Below are 16,072 nucleotides of genomic sequence, written 5' to 3'. Positions count from 1 at the left end.
TGTGGGCTGAAACTGAAGATATTCTATTCCTGAATTATAGTCCTTGGCTGAGGCCATGCATGGAGAAGGTGATCCCCTCGTGCATCTATCAACCATGGGACAAAATTGAATTACAATGCTCTAAATTTTGTGTTCTGATTACAAGTTTTCTTTAAATATTTGTTTTTTTCTAATTATGTTTCCTTACCAGCGTGCTCTGTCTGAGTATGACTTCACTATAGGAAACTTGTTTGGAGATCCCCGGGATGACATATTTCTTTGTAGAATTGTTCAACTCCTGCTTTCTGACACATCGATTATTTCAGTACTCATTTACTTCCCCCACACGAGATAGATGGTTACTTCCATTGGATTTAAAGTGACATCATGCTTTATTTCAGAGAGTGATTGCTCCGTCAGATACACATAAAATGAAATTGCAAAACTGCACCCTGGCTATCTAGTACATACTGGATGCACATGGCTATCCAGTATGTACTCTGCTGAAAATAGCGTGAGAGTAATTATGGGGTGTAAGAGTCCAGCTTATTTCTTCATCCCAAGTCCAGAATTAGGCCCTATTTGCATCTGTCCAATGTCAATTTCAGTGAAACTGCAGGAAGGCTCACGGAGGTCGGAGGCGAACCATGGCTACTCCACGCTGGAGCGGGAGCAGGGGCCACTGTATTGTTCTATCTCGGGGTTACCGGTAAGTATTCTAGTCAAAATACCCATCTACCAGTTACTTATGTGTGATAAACCATCTGTTCTCCTGTAATAATCACCCAAAAAATTCGCTCCAGTTCCATTTTTTAAATTTCGGAATCCCATTGTTCAACTGTGGCACGCGCGCGGCAACAATCAAAATTCATTAGAAAAGTTTTGGGTATTGTCAATGGTTTCGTTCTGACAGGGGAGGAGTAACCAGAAACGTGCCGATGGAGTATTCGGCAAGACATTTGCTGCAGCTCTAGCAACGTCCTTTTCAGCTCTCGACCACGTTGACTCGATTGATCTCACGAACAAAGAGGTTTTGTGTTCTGCTTCTCCTTTTATTCAGAGGAAGAGACACAACATCGTGGCCGTGGGCTCACCGCGCGTAAGTCCTGGGCTCCTGCTCTGTTTTGACTGACGGAACTGAAGATATGATTTAACTGACTAAACTGAAACCTAAACTCAAGGGACTGAAACCTAAACACAACGGCTACGAGATTGTTCAACAGACCTACAAGTAATACTAGTGTTCATTGTTCAAAGCGATTGAAATTGTTGCCATTTTTATACTGTTTGCTCCAACCTCTGGACCCGCAGCAGACGGCGTGAATTCATATAGAAACAGAACCTCAGCATCATAGCTAGCCTACCAAAAAGGACAGCCCATATGTATGTAGGACAGTATACATATGATGTGCTAGCTCACGATGTCATACTTCTGATCGAGTTTGACGCAATCTGTCCACTCAGAAGATTTATGTAAACTAGCAGAAGTGCCTGTGCGTTGCACCAGGAGCAATAGAAACTTCATCACTCCTACAAAAATATCTATGGTACGGTAAACAAGCCAATTTTAACGCGTGTACAATGTGCTCCATGGTCAAGCGTGCCTCCACTTCCTACTATGTCCGCTGATTCAGCCAGGCCACCCTATTTGGTTTCATCATCTCAAACTCTCAATGAAGCTAGGTAATATTTATTGGATAATCACCCAAAAATTTCTAGATTGAAAATAACACAAGAGCTTGATTAGCTTGAAAGAAAGAGCCAAGAGCTGATGCCTAATTTGTGTTTTTTTTTTCAGATAAGACATGGCAAGAAGAAAAGAACTACAAAATACAGGATGGTAGTGGCTGGAGCTTTATCGTGGTTAAAAGCAAGTCAAGACGACACCTATTTTTCAATAATAGACGCTTTGTTACTTTAAAAGCAATTACATCCGATCTCTACATAACCAGGATGCACACAGCCATTTATAATAATTTTGAGTCGAAAGTTTGAAAAACGAAAAAACAAGACGTAATACATATCTAGGCGATGAAGTGTAAGATGCCTAAGATGTAGGTGGAGTTTCAATCCGTAGATTATGCGTCCATCCATGTAGGAAAAAAGTATCCCTTACCAAGTCAAGATGACACCTATACTTTCAACAAACAACGTAAACAACAACTATCATGCCTAAATCATGAAATTTTTTGGTCTATAACCACCATTGGTTAACAAATCATATTTCTATCCTGCATGCAGCTTAGCCCTCTTTGGAACATGCATAAACTTGCATATGTGGATTAGGCTATGATTAATAGCTTAAATCTTAATTAAATCAAATGACTAAATACATACAGTCGGACCTGGGAACACATATACTACTACATGATGATCAGCTGGTCCAATCATCAGCAGACGCTCGTTTTCAGATTGTTTAGGCCAAAAAGACCACAGGCGCAGTTGGTAGTTTTAGCAGACCTTCAAAATGAAATCGGTAGGCAGAGCTGGAGGTATACGAGTATACGACCCAGATTCGTTGAACTTGCAGGTGATCTCATCGGCAACTGCTGGGCAAGGACGTGAGGTCGAAGCAAGTGATAAATCTTCAGATATTCTGCTATGGTACCTGCATTGAGGTTGCGGATACCAAGTGAATACTTTGTATTATCCGACACAATCTCCGGGCTTCGATTTGCAAATATATATCCACTTCATCGTTCTCCTCATTCATGTACGCCGACGGGTTTATGGACAACTGCCTATTCTGGCACACAACATGAGTCACCAGCTGGCTATGTTTCGGGCAGTGCTCTGGGCCTGGCACATGACGCACATCACCGCGCGTAGAGTTCCTCATGTGTCGCACGTCAGCAGCGGCGCCGGTCGTGCCTCCCAGCGTGTCAGCCCACGGAGGCAAGCCGCTCCGTTGAGCGGCCGTCCCAACGCCGCTGCACATGCCTCCTGTTGGCGCTGCTCGGCATTGGTGGAGGTTGAGGTCGCCTGGAATCTCTCGGCGCGCGCGTTGTCTGGCGAGCAAGTCGTGGTAGGTGGGCGAGCCGGCAAGATCTCGGTTTTCGTCCATCCAGTCGTCCTTTGTACACCATGGTCTTGGACCAGAAGAGCAACCGATGTAAAATTGCAGGTGTCCTTGGTATCGTCTCGATCTATCGATGTAGTGTTTCCGTTATGTCGCGGTGCGACGTGCATGTCGAGCATCTCCTACATGATGTGTACGTTTCGGTACTTGCACATCTGCAATTTGCAACCTATGTTGCCAGTACGTCGAATTTCGTGCCGGTGGTGTTGGTGAGGAATCGATCAGAGGAGGAGGTAACGAGTGATGGCGAGAGACGGTTTTAGGGCTGTATGGTGTGCGATAGTGCCGCTTTTATTAAGCTGTATGTAGGGCAGGGGATGGATTTCATGATCGATCCGGTCTCAATACTTCCCACGTGAGGGAAACAGACGTGCACCGGAGTTATTTGTGTACGGATTGTACGGATCGTATCTTGGCAGGATTCCAACGCGACGGACGAAACAAAAAACTAAACGTGTGGGACGACGGACGGTTGAACATACGGACCAAACCAGGGAAACACTTCCCCCTTTATAGATAGGTATAGATAAACCGGAGACAAAACCATTTATATACCCAGATTGTAAAGGATAACTAGGAAAGTATCAACCAATCTTGAACACAGAATACATATGCCATCCTTCCAATCAAGCACATTCGTCGCAGACACCTCTATACGGTTCCGCCATAATTAAACACGTCACAAACTAAAACTCTACCGAGATCATTTGTAAAAAGGTTATGCTACCGAGAGATATTGATTATTAAACAGACATAAAGTGTATGTTTACAATGCTCAAGAGATCAAATACACAATTGAAGCGATAGGAAAACCAAATAAACTAAAACAACAAGGTTAGCAGGGCAATTATTAATTTACATAGGAGAGGCAGATCGATAGAATGCACGGAAGACTAATCAACTGTAACGGAGGGACGTTTTGGAAACCGATGTACGGTGCACTTGAAAGCAGACTCGACATCAGCGCGTACATCTTTCTCATGTTTGCTTGACTCGAGGATGGTGTCACGGAGCCACACATGGATGTCCCGGAGGCAAGGTAGACACTCCATGCCAACCGGTGTAGCACCTCTCCACTCTTTCCAGCCGAATCCCAGTTCAAGCTTTTGTAGCTTGGGCATAGCTCCTGCCTCAAAGCTCAGGTACGCATTGACATCTTCATTGGACCGGAACTCAAAGACCTCAAGAACCGGGAATAACCCAGTGCCAACCACAACCTTATTTTCAGATACTTCTGACACGTGTAACATTGCAGACATGAGGGAGGGAAGCTCTCCAAGAACACAAACCTCATCATTCAACAGGTGCAAGACAAACAAATGGAGGAAACGGAGGCGACTTAGCTCACCAATCCATCTGGGGACTCTACTGAACTTCCATGTCTCCAGATCGAGGTACTCGAGACATGGAGGAGGATCAGATAATGAGTCTGACAGCCTCTCATAGCCATCGCATTCAATAACGCAATCAAGCATCAGATGCTTGAGGTCTCGAACCAATCCAATAGAGGAAATCAAAGTGTCGACACCCTCAACTGTCAAGCACTGGCCATAAGGCGTGCTTAATTCCAATTCCTTCAGATTGGTCAGCTCGCTAAGGCCTTTGATATCCTCCAGTGAACCCTCTGACATAACAGAACAATGCAGGGTGCGGACCAATTTCATGTTCTGGATCCCTTTAGGTAGCATTGTATCATCTGGAAGTATCAAATGCAACAAGTTGACCAAGTGAGTTATATCTGATGGAAAGCTTTTCGTGAGATGGCAATCTAACTCCAGAGTTTCCAAATGCACAAGCCCTTTAATTTCGGTAGGGAGCGCTACGCGTGCGTGATAGTGCTAAAACCTTCAAATACCTCGGTAGAAACAAATGGGCAATAGTCTGTGAGGTCAACTGCTGCATCCCACTCCCATCCAAATGGAAAATTGAACATAAGCATTTGGAGGTACTTAAAATCTGAAAGAGGAGGTGTGTACCTCGACAGGCCGAACAGCGCACATGATCTAACTTGTGACATGCTAGTAGAAACGGTCTCTGATTCTGCACATGATTTCAGGGATAATCGACGAATCTTGTGCTCGAAACTATTCAATCTTTCCATGTCATCATAGTTATGTGCTACACTTATAAAATTATCTTCGATACACTTGCTTAGGATCAAATCAAGCACCATGCCATGTAATCTGCAAGAAAGTACCTCCCCATATTCGTTATTTCGGGCTGAATCAGACTTCTATTGATAAGATCATTGAAATAACTTTCTGCCACATCGTACAAATCTACACCGGACATACTCGCAAATAAAGCCTTCAGCTATCCATTGCTTAACCAAGTCATCTCTCCGGATCTCACGGTCTTCCGGATACATGGCAAGGTACAAAAGACATGGCCGGAGATAAACTGGAAGATGCATGTAGCTAAGGTTTAATATACCCATCATCTCTTCCGAAGTGGGTTTTGTGGCAGTACATGGCACCAAGAACATTCTTTATGCTCTCCCATTCATTTAAGGATCTTGCCTCGGTGCTAGCTAATATGCCGGCTATGGTGATAATTGCAAGAGGCAATCCACCACACTTCTTGAGAATTTCAGCTGAAATATATTGAAACTGTGGTGGGCAGACATTATTAGATCCAAATACTCTGTTAAAAAATAATCTTCTTGAGTCTTGCTCTTCAAGGTGCTTCATTATGTAAATGCAGGCATGGTCATTGTGACATGCATTGACAGCTACATCATCCAATCGTGTGGTTACAATCATTCTACTTCCATTGCTATTTTCAGGAAAGGCACATCTCATTATATTCCATGCTGATTGATCGTAAATGCCCAGGGAACATTACCCTAACACCCTATAATCTTCTTTAGGTGAATATGAAGGATGTTTCAGCCGCATATGACTACGCCAAATGTTTTGGAGAGACTCCACAGTAGTTGTTTCCTAGCTTCTTAACTGGTATACAAAAACGCAGTTAGAACGCGACTCAACTTAGCAAAGTTTTTGCCGCCCGGAAATACTCAACTACACGGAGAAAGGCAGTTGATACAGATCGATTCTCAACATCACAGAAAAATGTTGTTCAACGTGTCTCCGCTACATGAAAAAGCAAAGTTGAGACACACGACGTAGACTGTTTACTAGATACTTGTCTAGTAAATGTGCCCGAATTAGCATTCCGCTTACGTTTATCCTATAACTTCAATCATAATAGTAAGTCTTTAGAAGATAGCACAACTTTTCCATTGCCAAAATGCCTCAGAAGATTTAGTAAAATATCTTTCCATTATGACTCGTGAGTATAACTATTATAAAATCATAGCAAACCATGCAAAAGCTATTGGATGATGAACTTGTTGCAAATCACACAACTACTCGGAACTAAACAACGCAAGCATATTAGTCAGAAGTGAAGGAAAACACCGTACCTCTTATCTTCGAGGTCTTCTCTTATGCGGTCGATGATTTCGTGCAGCTCGAGAGTACGAGGAAATTCTACCGTCCCAAGATTGAGAAGTAGGCCACCGAGAAGGCTTTCAACATCAGGTCTCCGAGATGCAGAAACAAACGTGGTGCGATCAAACTGAGCTTCAATCTCGGTATATACCTGCATGGCAAGCGTGGTTTTGCCCGAACCTGCGGACCCCACGATGGAGACCACCTTGAGTTCTGGTTGCGGATCCGTCAACCAACCAACAAGCTCTTCTCTCGGGCCATCGAGTCCCACGAGGTCCTTGTTGTAGATGGCCGAGATTGGGGAGGAATCCACCACAACCACATGAGCATGACTAGAATTATCGATGCCATCACCAGCATCAAGCTTGCACATCTCGCGGGCCGTGAGAACCACCTTTAGGTCCTCGATACGGCTAGCCATCTCCTCGACGAAGCTGGTGGTCTCTGCATCGGCGGCGCCGGAAGTGTTATGCATGAAGTCGTGGATGCAGTTCTCCATGTCGTAGGATGTCTCCCTGACACGGCCCCTCCAGCTTCTGGCCGAGGCGTCGTTGAGCTGTTCCATCTTGTCAAGGAGAGGTTTGATGGCGCAGAGCTCATCCTTGAGAAACGAGGCCTGCTCCCTCACCAAGGAGAGATTTTTGCACTTGTCGCCGCTGAGCAGCTTGGTGAGCTTGGCGATGAGCGGGTTCAGCACCCCCGTCGTCACGCTGACGACTTCTGATGGCATGCCGAGCGAGCTCCCTTCCGATCGAGCGGCTTGGTGAGCTAGCGAAGGCGGGTCGCAGCTGCCGCCGCCCTCTGTCCTTCCCATCTCGATCTGCCGCGCGCGCCGGCCACCGTTCGGTCGCTCTCTCCTGTGCGAAGCAGAGAGGTGGGGGTGGGAGGCTGCAGGTGGATTCGGCGGCGGGACCTAGCCGGGAAACTCGCTGCCGGAGGAGGCCAGGGCGGCGCGCCGGCCTCTTGACCTTCGTAGCCGGAGCAGGCTGCCCCCCTGTTCCCCCACCAGCGGATCTGGATGAGGAAAGTGAGGACGAGAGGAGGGCAACGCCGCCGCGCGCGCCGTTCCTGATGCTGCTGCCGTGAATGGTTTGGGGGAGAGAAGGTCGGTGAAGAAAGATGATTGTTTTAGAGAGAGATAGAGGACGAAGAAGAAGAAGAATGGGGATTTTGAGCCGGAAATCATCTTGACCAAACTCACGCGCGTGGAACGACGGCGGCGCGACGACTTGTCGTCCGCAAATGGTCGACTTTTTCTGGGAAAAAAAACACCACGCGAAACTTGCCACTTCAGCTCCTGCGCGCGGACCGAAACGTCGTCCAAACCCCGCCTCGCTCGAGGCGTCCATCCTCCGCCGTGCGTGCTGGCTGAGCTTTCCTCCGCCTCGCTCGAGGAGGGAAGAAATTCCATTAATTATCCGCCCGCCGCAATATACAATCAATCAAAGGATTAATACTAAGCGACAAACAGCTGGATCCGTGGTAATTAATTAAGCGCGCGGTGGGACCCAATAAAACGTCTCGCGCGATCCACCTGCCCCGCCCGCCTCTTCTTTTTGGCTAGCTCTCCGATCAAAATTAGTACTCCACACCAACAATCTCACGTGCACATACGACGTGTACATGCACATCAGCTGATTAATTTCACCGGCCGCACACCAAATTAGCTAGCTAGCTTTTCTGCTCATTGCGGAACTCGCACGATCGGTCATATCGGCATTTCGAACTATATATACATATGCTATACCTAGCTAGCACAATCAACACGTCAAAACAATCAGTACACGAGGTGAGCATCCTTAAACAACATGCATGGACCAAATTAACTTGGCTCGCGAGGACCGATAAATACCAAGTAGTAGTGCGGTCACCCCGACAATGATGTCACCCCGACCCTCCCCCCTCGATCTATTTCTTAGTGGTGGCACGCGCCGGCAAGCCTAAGAAGAACCAAACACGCAACAACGGCCGCTTCCTCTACGTTCTCTGTAATGCGTGCAAGGAAAGGAATCGACGCATGGTAGTCGCCTTACTTACCTCGAGGTGGCGGACATCGCTAGGGAACACATGCTTCAATGCAAAAACGTGCTTTTCCCGTCCGAGCCGGATTAGACCTTTCTTTTTTTCTCGTCTTCATTGGGGTAGTTTCTGGCATATTTCCACCTTAATTTAAATATACCCTCTATATACAGTTCGGTTGGGTTTTTCTCTCTTGCTTTAATGAAAATGCAATGCTCCCGCCGGTTGCTCGTAAAAAAAAAGTCCTATTCGGCCCATGCTAGCACGTACGCTACACACATGTTGCTCAGTTGGCTTATATTGTTGCCGAGGAATCAATCGGCACGATCCATGCAAGATCTAAAGATAAGAGCTAGAAACTGATGCAATACTGCATGAAAGCGTGTGTGGGCTACCGCAAATCCCGTGTTGCATTCATTTCTCCTTGTCGCACCTGCTTATGGCCATGTAGAGGCGTGGATCCCACCATCTCAGGTCGTTGTTGCATGATAGTATAGGGTAACTTCCATGTCCTCGCCACATGCAGCGCAACGATGAACACAATGGCTTTGTCTTGCTTTTCCATGTAGGACTCCAAGATTTCCAATCCCCTCTCGACTTTGGTTGTACATTCATATTGACCGGGTCTATGCAGAGCTTCCTTCGTACAAAATGGGGTTGTAGATCTCTTTAAATCATTATGGTGGTCATTGTCCATGGATATACTACATTCTAGGGCGGGAAGGTGGTCTAGAAGAATCCAAGCAATGGTAGATTGGTAGTAGTCGATGAATCATGATCGGTCCCATTGTCGATGGGTACATCATCGTTATCAAGCCATGTCGCCACGTATGATCACATCCAAGTAAAAGGATCGAGATGTGGTTGGTTGGTTCTCTAGCTAGGTAATGTACATGTACATGCACATGTTTGGTAATGATCGATTGGGTCAGGTTAGTAATCCATGTTTGGTACACATTCCCTTCCAACTAATATGAACAAAAAAAAAGTTGCGATCCAAAATTGAAATAAGATCGAGAAGGGTGCATGTCTCGGGAGCTTACTTCGCTAACTTCCGTGAGCAGTTAATTAGGAGTAACTTCCGCGAGCAGTTAATTGGTTTTTACTCCAGCCCCAATATTTCGATTTTTGGGCAAGGCAAATAATCCTAGGTAAACAATAAATAATAATCCTAGTCTTAAACGTGGAGCACCAATCGCGGCAGCGGATTATTGACTCGAGAGAAGAAAAAGACGAAGACGAGGCATCGACAGAAATTAAAGCCAGATTTTCTCCTCTGTCTCTCTCCCTCCCTCGCGCGATCCACCCACGCCATTCCGCCTCCCGGCCTCTCCGGCGACCCCAGCCTCGCCGTTCACCCCTCTCCCGGCGACACCGCGTCCCTCGATGTCTGCGCGCGCTCCAGGGAAACACAAGCGGCTCCGCTTGGTCCGCCGCCCACCGGCGACTATGTCGACCACCGTGGCTCCCGTCTCCAGACGCACGCTCAAGGTACGTACAATCTCAATCCTCTTCCTCCACCTTCTCCCCCAATATAATCCAAATACACTCTTTAATTACCCAGCAGCCGGAGACGTCGCTTCTCGATGTAGCACCGTCTTGATCTGCTCCAACAAGTCCGCCACCGCCGTCACCGTCGCCGGGGCCATCAAGGTCACCCCATCCTCGCATTTCCCCGCGGACGCCACAGCCCTCGCGCCCAATTGGCACTCCGGGATTCTCGGAAACTAACAGGGGAAATTAACGGGCAAGCCGGTAAGTACTACTCGCACCTTGCGTTCTGCATGCGATTTATGTGTGACCCATTTTTATTGGCTGCTTTGATTGATTGAGAAGACCATGGATTTGATTAATTAGATGCCATATATGTCTGCATTTGTACAGTGCAAAAGCCAGGGCTTCTTCCTACTGATGCTTCTTGGCAGAATATGTCCTCTTCAGGGCTGGTATATATTCATTAGTTGGGGAGAGGTTCCTGCAGTTTATTAGGTGTTTTTCATTGCCTTGGTTCCGTGCTTGGTTAGCTTTTCTGCATACGTAGCGTTGAGGTGATCAGTTCTGAAACTCGTGTTTGTTTGATACTTGATGGCGCAGTCGCTGCAGCTGGGTGTGATTCCACTGATTCCATCATCCACACAAGGATTAGTCTTAGTGTCCACTTTCCCAATTCGTATGTTCAGATGTATTTTTCAATCTTCTAAGATTATGTAGCTAGCAGTCCAACAACTAACATGGTAGTGTAAATTAGGGATTTCTGAGATTTATCTTCATTTTTTTTGGAAAAAAAAAACATTTACTTCTGCCTGAACTAGGTGGTTTGTATTCAAACTCCATATTTGTATAGGGATGATTGGCATCTTGTGATTTTGTAATGATATTATTAGTTGTTGAAGCTTGCTGCCTCAATATTGTTACCTCAAGTCATTCAACTTCTGCCGGCTCATCTTTTATTAGATATTGAGCCTATTTAGACTTCAAAATACGTTCTTTTGAATATCTATGTATTTTTTTTGGGGGGGGGGAGGGTACATGTCCACACTGTGGTTTTCTTTTTCAGGGTAGAAAAGGACAGTGAGCATTGATGATATGATTCATATGTCACAAATATATATCAGAAGATCTAGTCTTTTAAAAACTTGCAAAGGAACTTATAACTCAAAGTATAAATCTCTGAAGAAATATAGGGGAAGGTGATAGTTTCCACGACAGATAATGTTCACCTCAAATTCTTTAATCCTATATGAGTGTAGTTAGGTTGTGCACTCCATTTCTCATTTACTGCAATCTTGTTAGATATCATGTTCACTCTTGGTTATTCTTTAGTAAAATAAAGGTATTGTTTCCATTTGTCTTAAAGCCTGGTGCTTAGCTCATCTAGGTGTAGTTTAATTTTGTAGGTTTATCGTGTAGTTCATGTTGTCCTAAGATGCATATTAGCCTGATATATGATTGTATTTGGGCTGCTAGTACAATTACTTATCATGTACTGTTTCAAAATATACATCTACATACTTACAATTCAATGAGAAATCCAAGGTTTTCTGTAAGCTTAAGAAAAGTGGACCAAGTACTCTCACACATTGATTATTACGAGTTTTAAGATACAGTATTTGACATTCGTACAATATTTATCAATAATTTACGATCTACTGAATTTAGGACCTACTTTATACCTACCAAGATCCCTACCTTTCAAACTGATCGGAAAAAATGTTTATTTGCATTATTTAACTTAGTTTCAGGCATGTTATACAGTTAAACAACTGGTTTTGTTGTTAGACAAACTTAGGACAATACTTACGATTTACAATATTTCTAAGAAAATTTAGAGCATTCTGTGGCCTCTTACAATTGTGTTTTTACTTGGAAGTATGGAAGATTTCTATTTAAAGATTGCTGCAACCTATATTGTCAAAGTACTTGCAATTTTCAAAAATTAAATATTCATTAGTCTGATAGTTCCTGCAGTTAACACTAAAGGTTGTATATTCTGAACTTGGCAGGCGAGTAAAAGCCAAATGAAGTTGTTAAGCAAACTAGTATCTCTACCTTTTCGGGCTAGATTCCATTTTTTAGAATAGGTGGTTCTGCTTCTACTGTGCACTTGATGTGATTCTATTTTCAGTTTCTTTGCGTTCTATTGTTAGATTTAAAATCATTTTTCTCTCTATCTGTGCGTTCTTAGGTTTATTGTCGAAACACCTCTCTACCTTTCTATAGCCAATTCATGTTGCTTTTTTCTTCAGGGGGTGCCCAGGGAGGTGTAAAAAAACTTGCACTCAGACAATCAAGACAACAAAAGTTAGGAGGTGAGCTGCGCATTTCGGCACCTCTTATGCACTAGCTTGCTAGTGTCGTGCCTTTGGGTGTTGAACATAAGCCAGAACCAGGCATCTTCCTTTGCTGCAGTTGTGGCACATATGACAATATTTTCCCTCAATGATTCGTTGCTCCTGGTAGTGGCATGTTATAAATCTCTTTACATTAATCTTGTTGTCTCGTAGTTAGTTGCGATATTTTGAAGGAACATGGATTTTTCATTTTTCTTGTTTGATGAAGTTATGCAATACGTCGATCATGTCTTGGTTTTTGGGATCCTATTCAGTTTCTCTGGATTTCATGATGACTGATACATATGTAGAACTCTGCAATTTAGTAGTGACCGCAATTAAAATGTCTCTATAACATGCAGCGAATTTAAATTCTGATGCGCCAAATTGATCACGGCGATTATCCACCAAGCATAACTAAATCCTTGCAGCAAATTTAACTAATTATATTGATATTGCAAAAAAAAATCACCATCTTTCGGCTGAGTTTGCGCAACTAGAGAAGTTTTAATTCGTTTTACAAATAATAATTGGAAAAAATGCTTGCGCTGTTTAAATTCCGCTTACATGGTAGAAAATCCGGGCACTTATCTCTGACTTTTATAATGGCTATGGGATTGCTTGAGTTTGCTGCCATGTTTGTTTGTGAAGCAAAACTGGGGCAGATAACATTGTTATTTTTTGATTTGCTCCAGTTTTGCCGGTTGGAAGACGTGGCGAAGATAGGCGGTAGGAAAAACATGCGCCTAGCTTTCATAGTTTTCAATCTAAACATTCTGCAGATCAAATGTTTGCGTGTGATCCTTTTTACTATGATTCCTTTTAAGTTGATATTATTGGCAACACCTTCCCACTTCTGTGCTATTTCTATTCCATGGGGTTCCAAGTTTTGGTATTTCTTCACCTGTTTTAGTTGGATGGGATCTTTTTCAGATGCCATCAATATGTTGACTTCTTGTTCTAGATGTTTTTTCAGTAATGTACTCAAGGAGTTGTAGTTTCTTACTGGTGCACTATATATGAAATGTAGGGTTATGGTTGTGCGGTGCTACTGATGTGCTTCTCTCAGCGGGTCCTCGGCTTCAACCTCATCAGTTCTGCATTCACTGTGAGGATCAGCTAATACATCATGCACTGCCATCTGATCTCTTGTCACTATTTTAAGTTGATTTTTGTAATCTGGAATCTTTTGGTCAACCATTGAAGATATGCAATGGCTAACTGGTTTTATTGTTGTGCAATTATTGATACAAACAATCCCATTTGCTGACTCACTGTGGCTGACCGGTTTTATTGTTGTGCAATATGTGATGCAAACAATCCCATTTGCCGACTCACCGGGATTATTATAAACAAGATCACCATCTTTCGGTTGAGGTTTCACATCTAGCAAAGAATTAATTTGTTTTATAAACAATTGATTGTTCTAACGTTTTCGATGTGATTCTGTGTGTCGACACATGCTAGAAAGTGAGGGCGCGGCATGGATGGTATAATTTTTGCTAGCATATGTTGCAATTATAGGGCACATATGCCCATTTGTGGCTTACTTTGTTATTGTCAGAGTTTCCTCCTTTTTTTATGTGTCAATCTAATCCTATATGCTTTAGTTTGATATCTCTTTGTTTTAAGTGTTCCTTGTCCCGCGAGCAAGAAAGAGCTTTTATTAACAAATCAACAAAGAAAGTTAATAGGAGTGTAATTAAATACTGAATTTTACCATTGTCCACTTCTGCAGTCATCTTTCCGTAATACATTTTTATGAGTCCGATGGTGATAATATTAAAATCTTTCGCTGTACATATAACTTGTCAGTATGCATATCTCTACCCCATAACCCATTATTGTTGTGAAATTTTTTTCTAAACTGAACCAGGATCATCTAACTTGGAAGGATTCAAATGTTTTATACAAATGCTTTGCATTTTACAAAGATTCATGATCCAGTAGTCACCACAATCCACACTAAAGATATCTTTTATGAACTTCACAGACTTGGCTGATGTGCTAAAATAAATTGATAAACAAACTCTAGTCCTCGTACCATATCCAAACTAATTGAGAACTGTAATTTTAGAGAAAACGTGGCTCTGCTTGTTCTACCGCGAGTCTGATGGAAATCATTACCTTACAAAACGGTGAGGATGTGGCTCTGTCTACGCTGATAACTGCAACATTCCTTCTGATGGCAATGGTTGAAATCAGTAACCAGCTCTTCAACCGACATGACCTCCTCTTCGACAACAACAATGGCGGCTTTGTGTCCAATGCAACACATGGACGTCGCTGCGACCTTTGACCGGCAAGACCAACCTGTGGACCACTTCCGTCTGCTGTATTAGCATGCTCTATAACATAATCTACATGATTTGTAGAAAATGTTAGAGAAGTATTTAAAATCTTGCCAACATCTGTTATTTTGGAAGTATTGAAATGTTTCCTATTCAATATGTTTATTTTTTTTGCAACCTATGTTTTTAAAGCACTTGTAATTTTCAAAATTCGTGTTTATCTACGAACACAATTCACACTCATGATATATGGTCTAAACCTTATCCATTCATGATTATCTACAAACACAGTTCGCAATGAAGCAAAATGCAACATCTAAGGAGAGTAGTGTGTGTAAATTGTCTAAACTAAATGAGAAGTTTGAATTCATAATTCTACCTTGGTAAATTAATTTCATTACAAACTCTTGTTTGTATCAAAATTGTTTATGGGATGTGCGTTCACATTACTGTTGTAACGGCATGATATGGTTATGGGCCTTATCAGAGCGCTTTTTGCTGCCTTTTATGATTGATGGCTATGGGCCCGTTTAAGCTTGCTGCCATGTTTGTGAAGTGGAACTGGGCAAGTCACGTTGGTATGTATATGGCATCCTTGTGATTTGCTCCATTACCCATTGAAAGATGTGATAAAAATGGAGAACAGACCAAACTTCCCCGTGGCTTTCATGGTTTTCAATCTGAACCATCTGCAGCTTAGTCATTTGTACGAGCTCTTTTTTTAGTGTGTTGTATTATAAGTTTACATATATTTTTATATTGTCTATTTATGGTCTGGTACTTATCTTGAAAGTAATGCTCTTTGTTTAGTTTTGTTCTGGCTTAGCGTATATGATCTCTGATCATTTAAAAAAAATTGATGAGCGAAGTATGATATCATATCCGTACCACAATTCTGCATTCACCGTATGATGATCAATTAATACATCATGCACTACCACTGATCTTCGCTATTTTTAGTTGATATTTTTAAACTGAAATTTTTTCTTGCACCATTGAAGGTATGCAATGGATAATCGGTTTTATGATGTGCAATGTGTGATGCATACAACCCCATTTGCTGAATCACTGTGATCATTACTAACAAGATCACCATCTTTCGGCTGAGATTTCATAGCTAGTGAAGTGTTATCTCATGCTTTTGTTGTTTTTCACTGCCATTTGGTACATGAGGCTTCATCAATTATGCAATTCATGCCACATCCATTCCAAAGTCAGGTTGTCCTGTTTCCATGTGGATCAACTATGTCTCCCAAACTATAATTTTTTGCATATACTGTGCCTCAACTCTTTATCCCATGCCGAATATTGTTCTTATTTATGGAAACTTGTCATATACACATAAAATGTTGACTGGTGTATTTTTCATTTACTCGATTACTATTGTATGGTTTGGGTATTGACTTCAAGTGTGTGATG

General features: G+C 43.0%; 2 non-coding genes and 1 pseudogene across 2 annotated transcripts; 2 read left to right on the top strand and 1 right to left on the bottom strand.

Annotated features, from left to right (window-relative positions):
- Nucleotides 1–3,926: 3,926 nt before the first annotated feature.
- Nucleotides 3,927–7,327, bottom strand: LOC124689522 (annotated as a pseudogene).
- A 6,334-nt stretch (nucleotides 7,328–13,661) lies between these two features.
- On the top strand, nucleotides 13,662–13,745 carry LOC124693718. The gene has a single exon (XR_007000177.1). It is a non-coding gene; the product is annotated as a small nucleolar RNA Z196/R39/R59 family (small nucleolar RNA).
- Nucleotides 13,746–15,683: 1,938 nt separating this feature from the next.
- On the top strand, nucleotides 15,684–15,767 carry LOC124693717. Its single transcript, XR_007000176.1, has one exon. It is a non-coding gene; the product is annotated as a small nucleolar RNA Z196/R39/R59 family (small nucleolar RNA).
- Nucleotides 15,768–16,072: the final 305 nt, after the last annotated feature.

This window comes from Lolium rigidum, chromosome 2 (assembly GCF_022539505.1).
Source record: "Lolium rigidum isolate FL_2022 chromosome 2, APGP_CSIRO_Lrig_0.1, whole genome shotgun sequence".
Classification (NCBI taxonomy): domain Eukaryota; kingdom Viridiplantae; phylum Streptophyta; class Magnoliopsida; order Poales; family Poaceae; genus Lolium; species Lolium rigidum.
The sequence above is the reverse complement of the archived record's forward strand: the minus strand, read 5'-3'. Positions and strand labels throughout refer to the sequence as shown.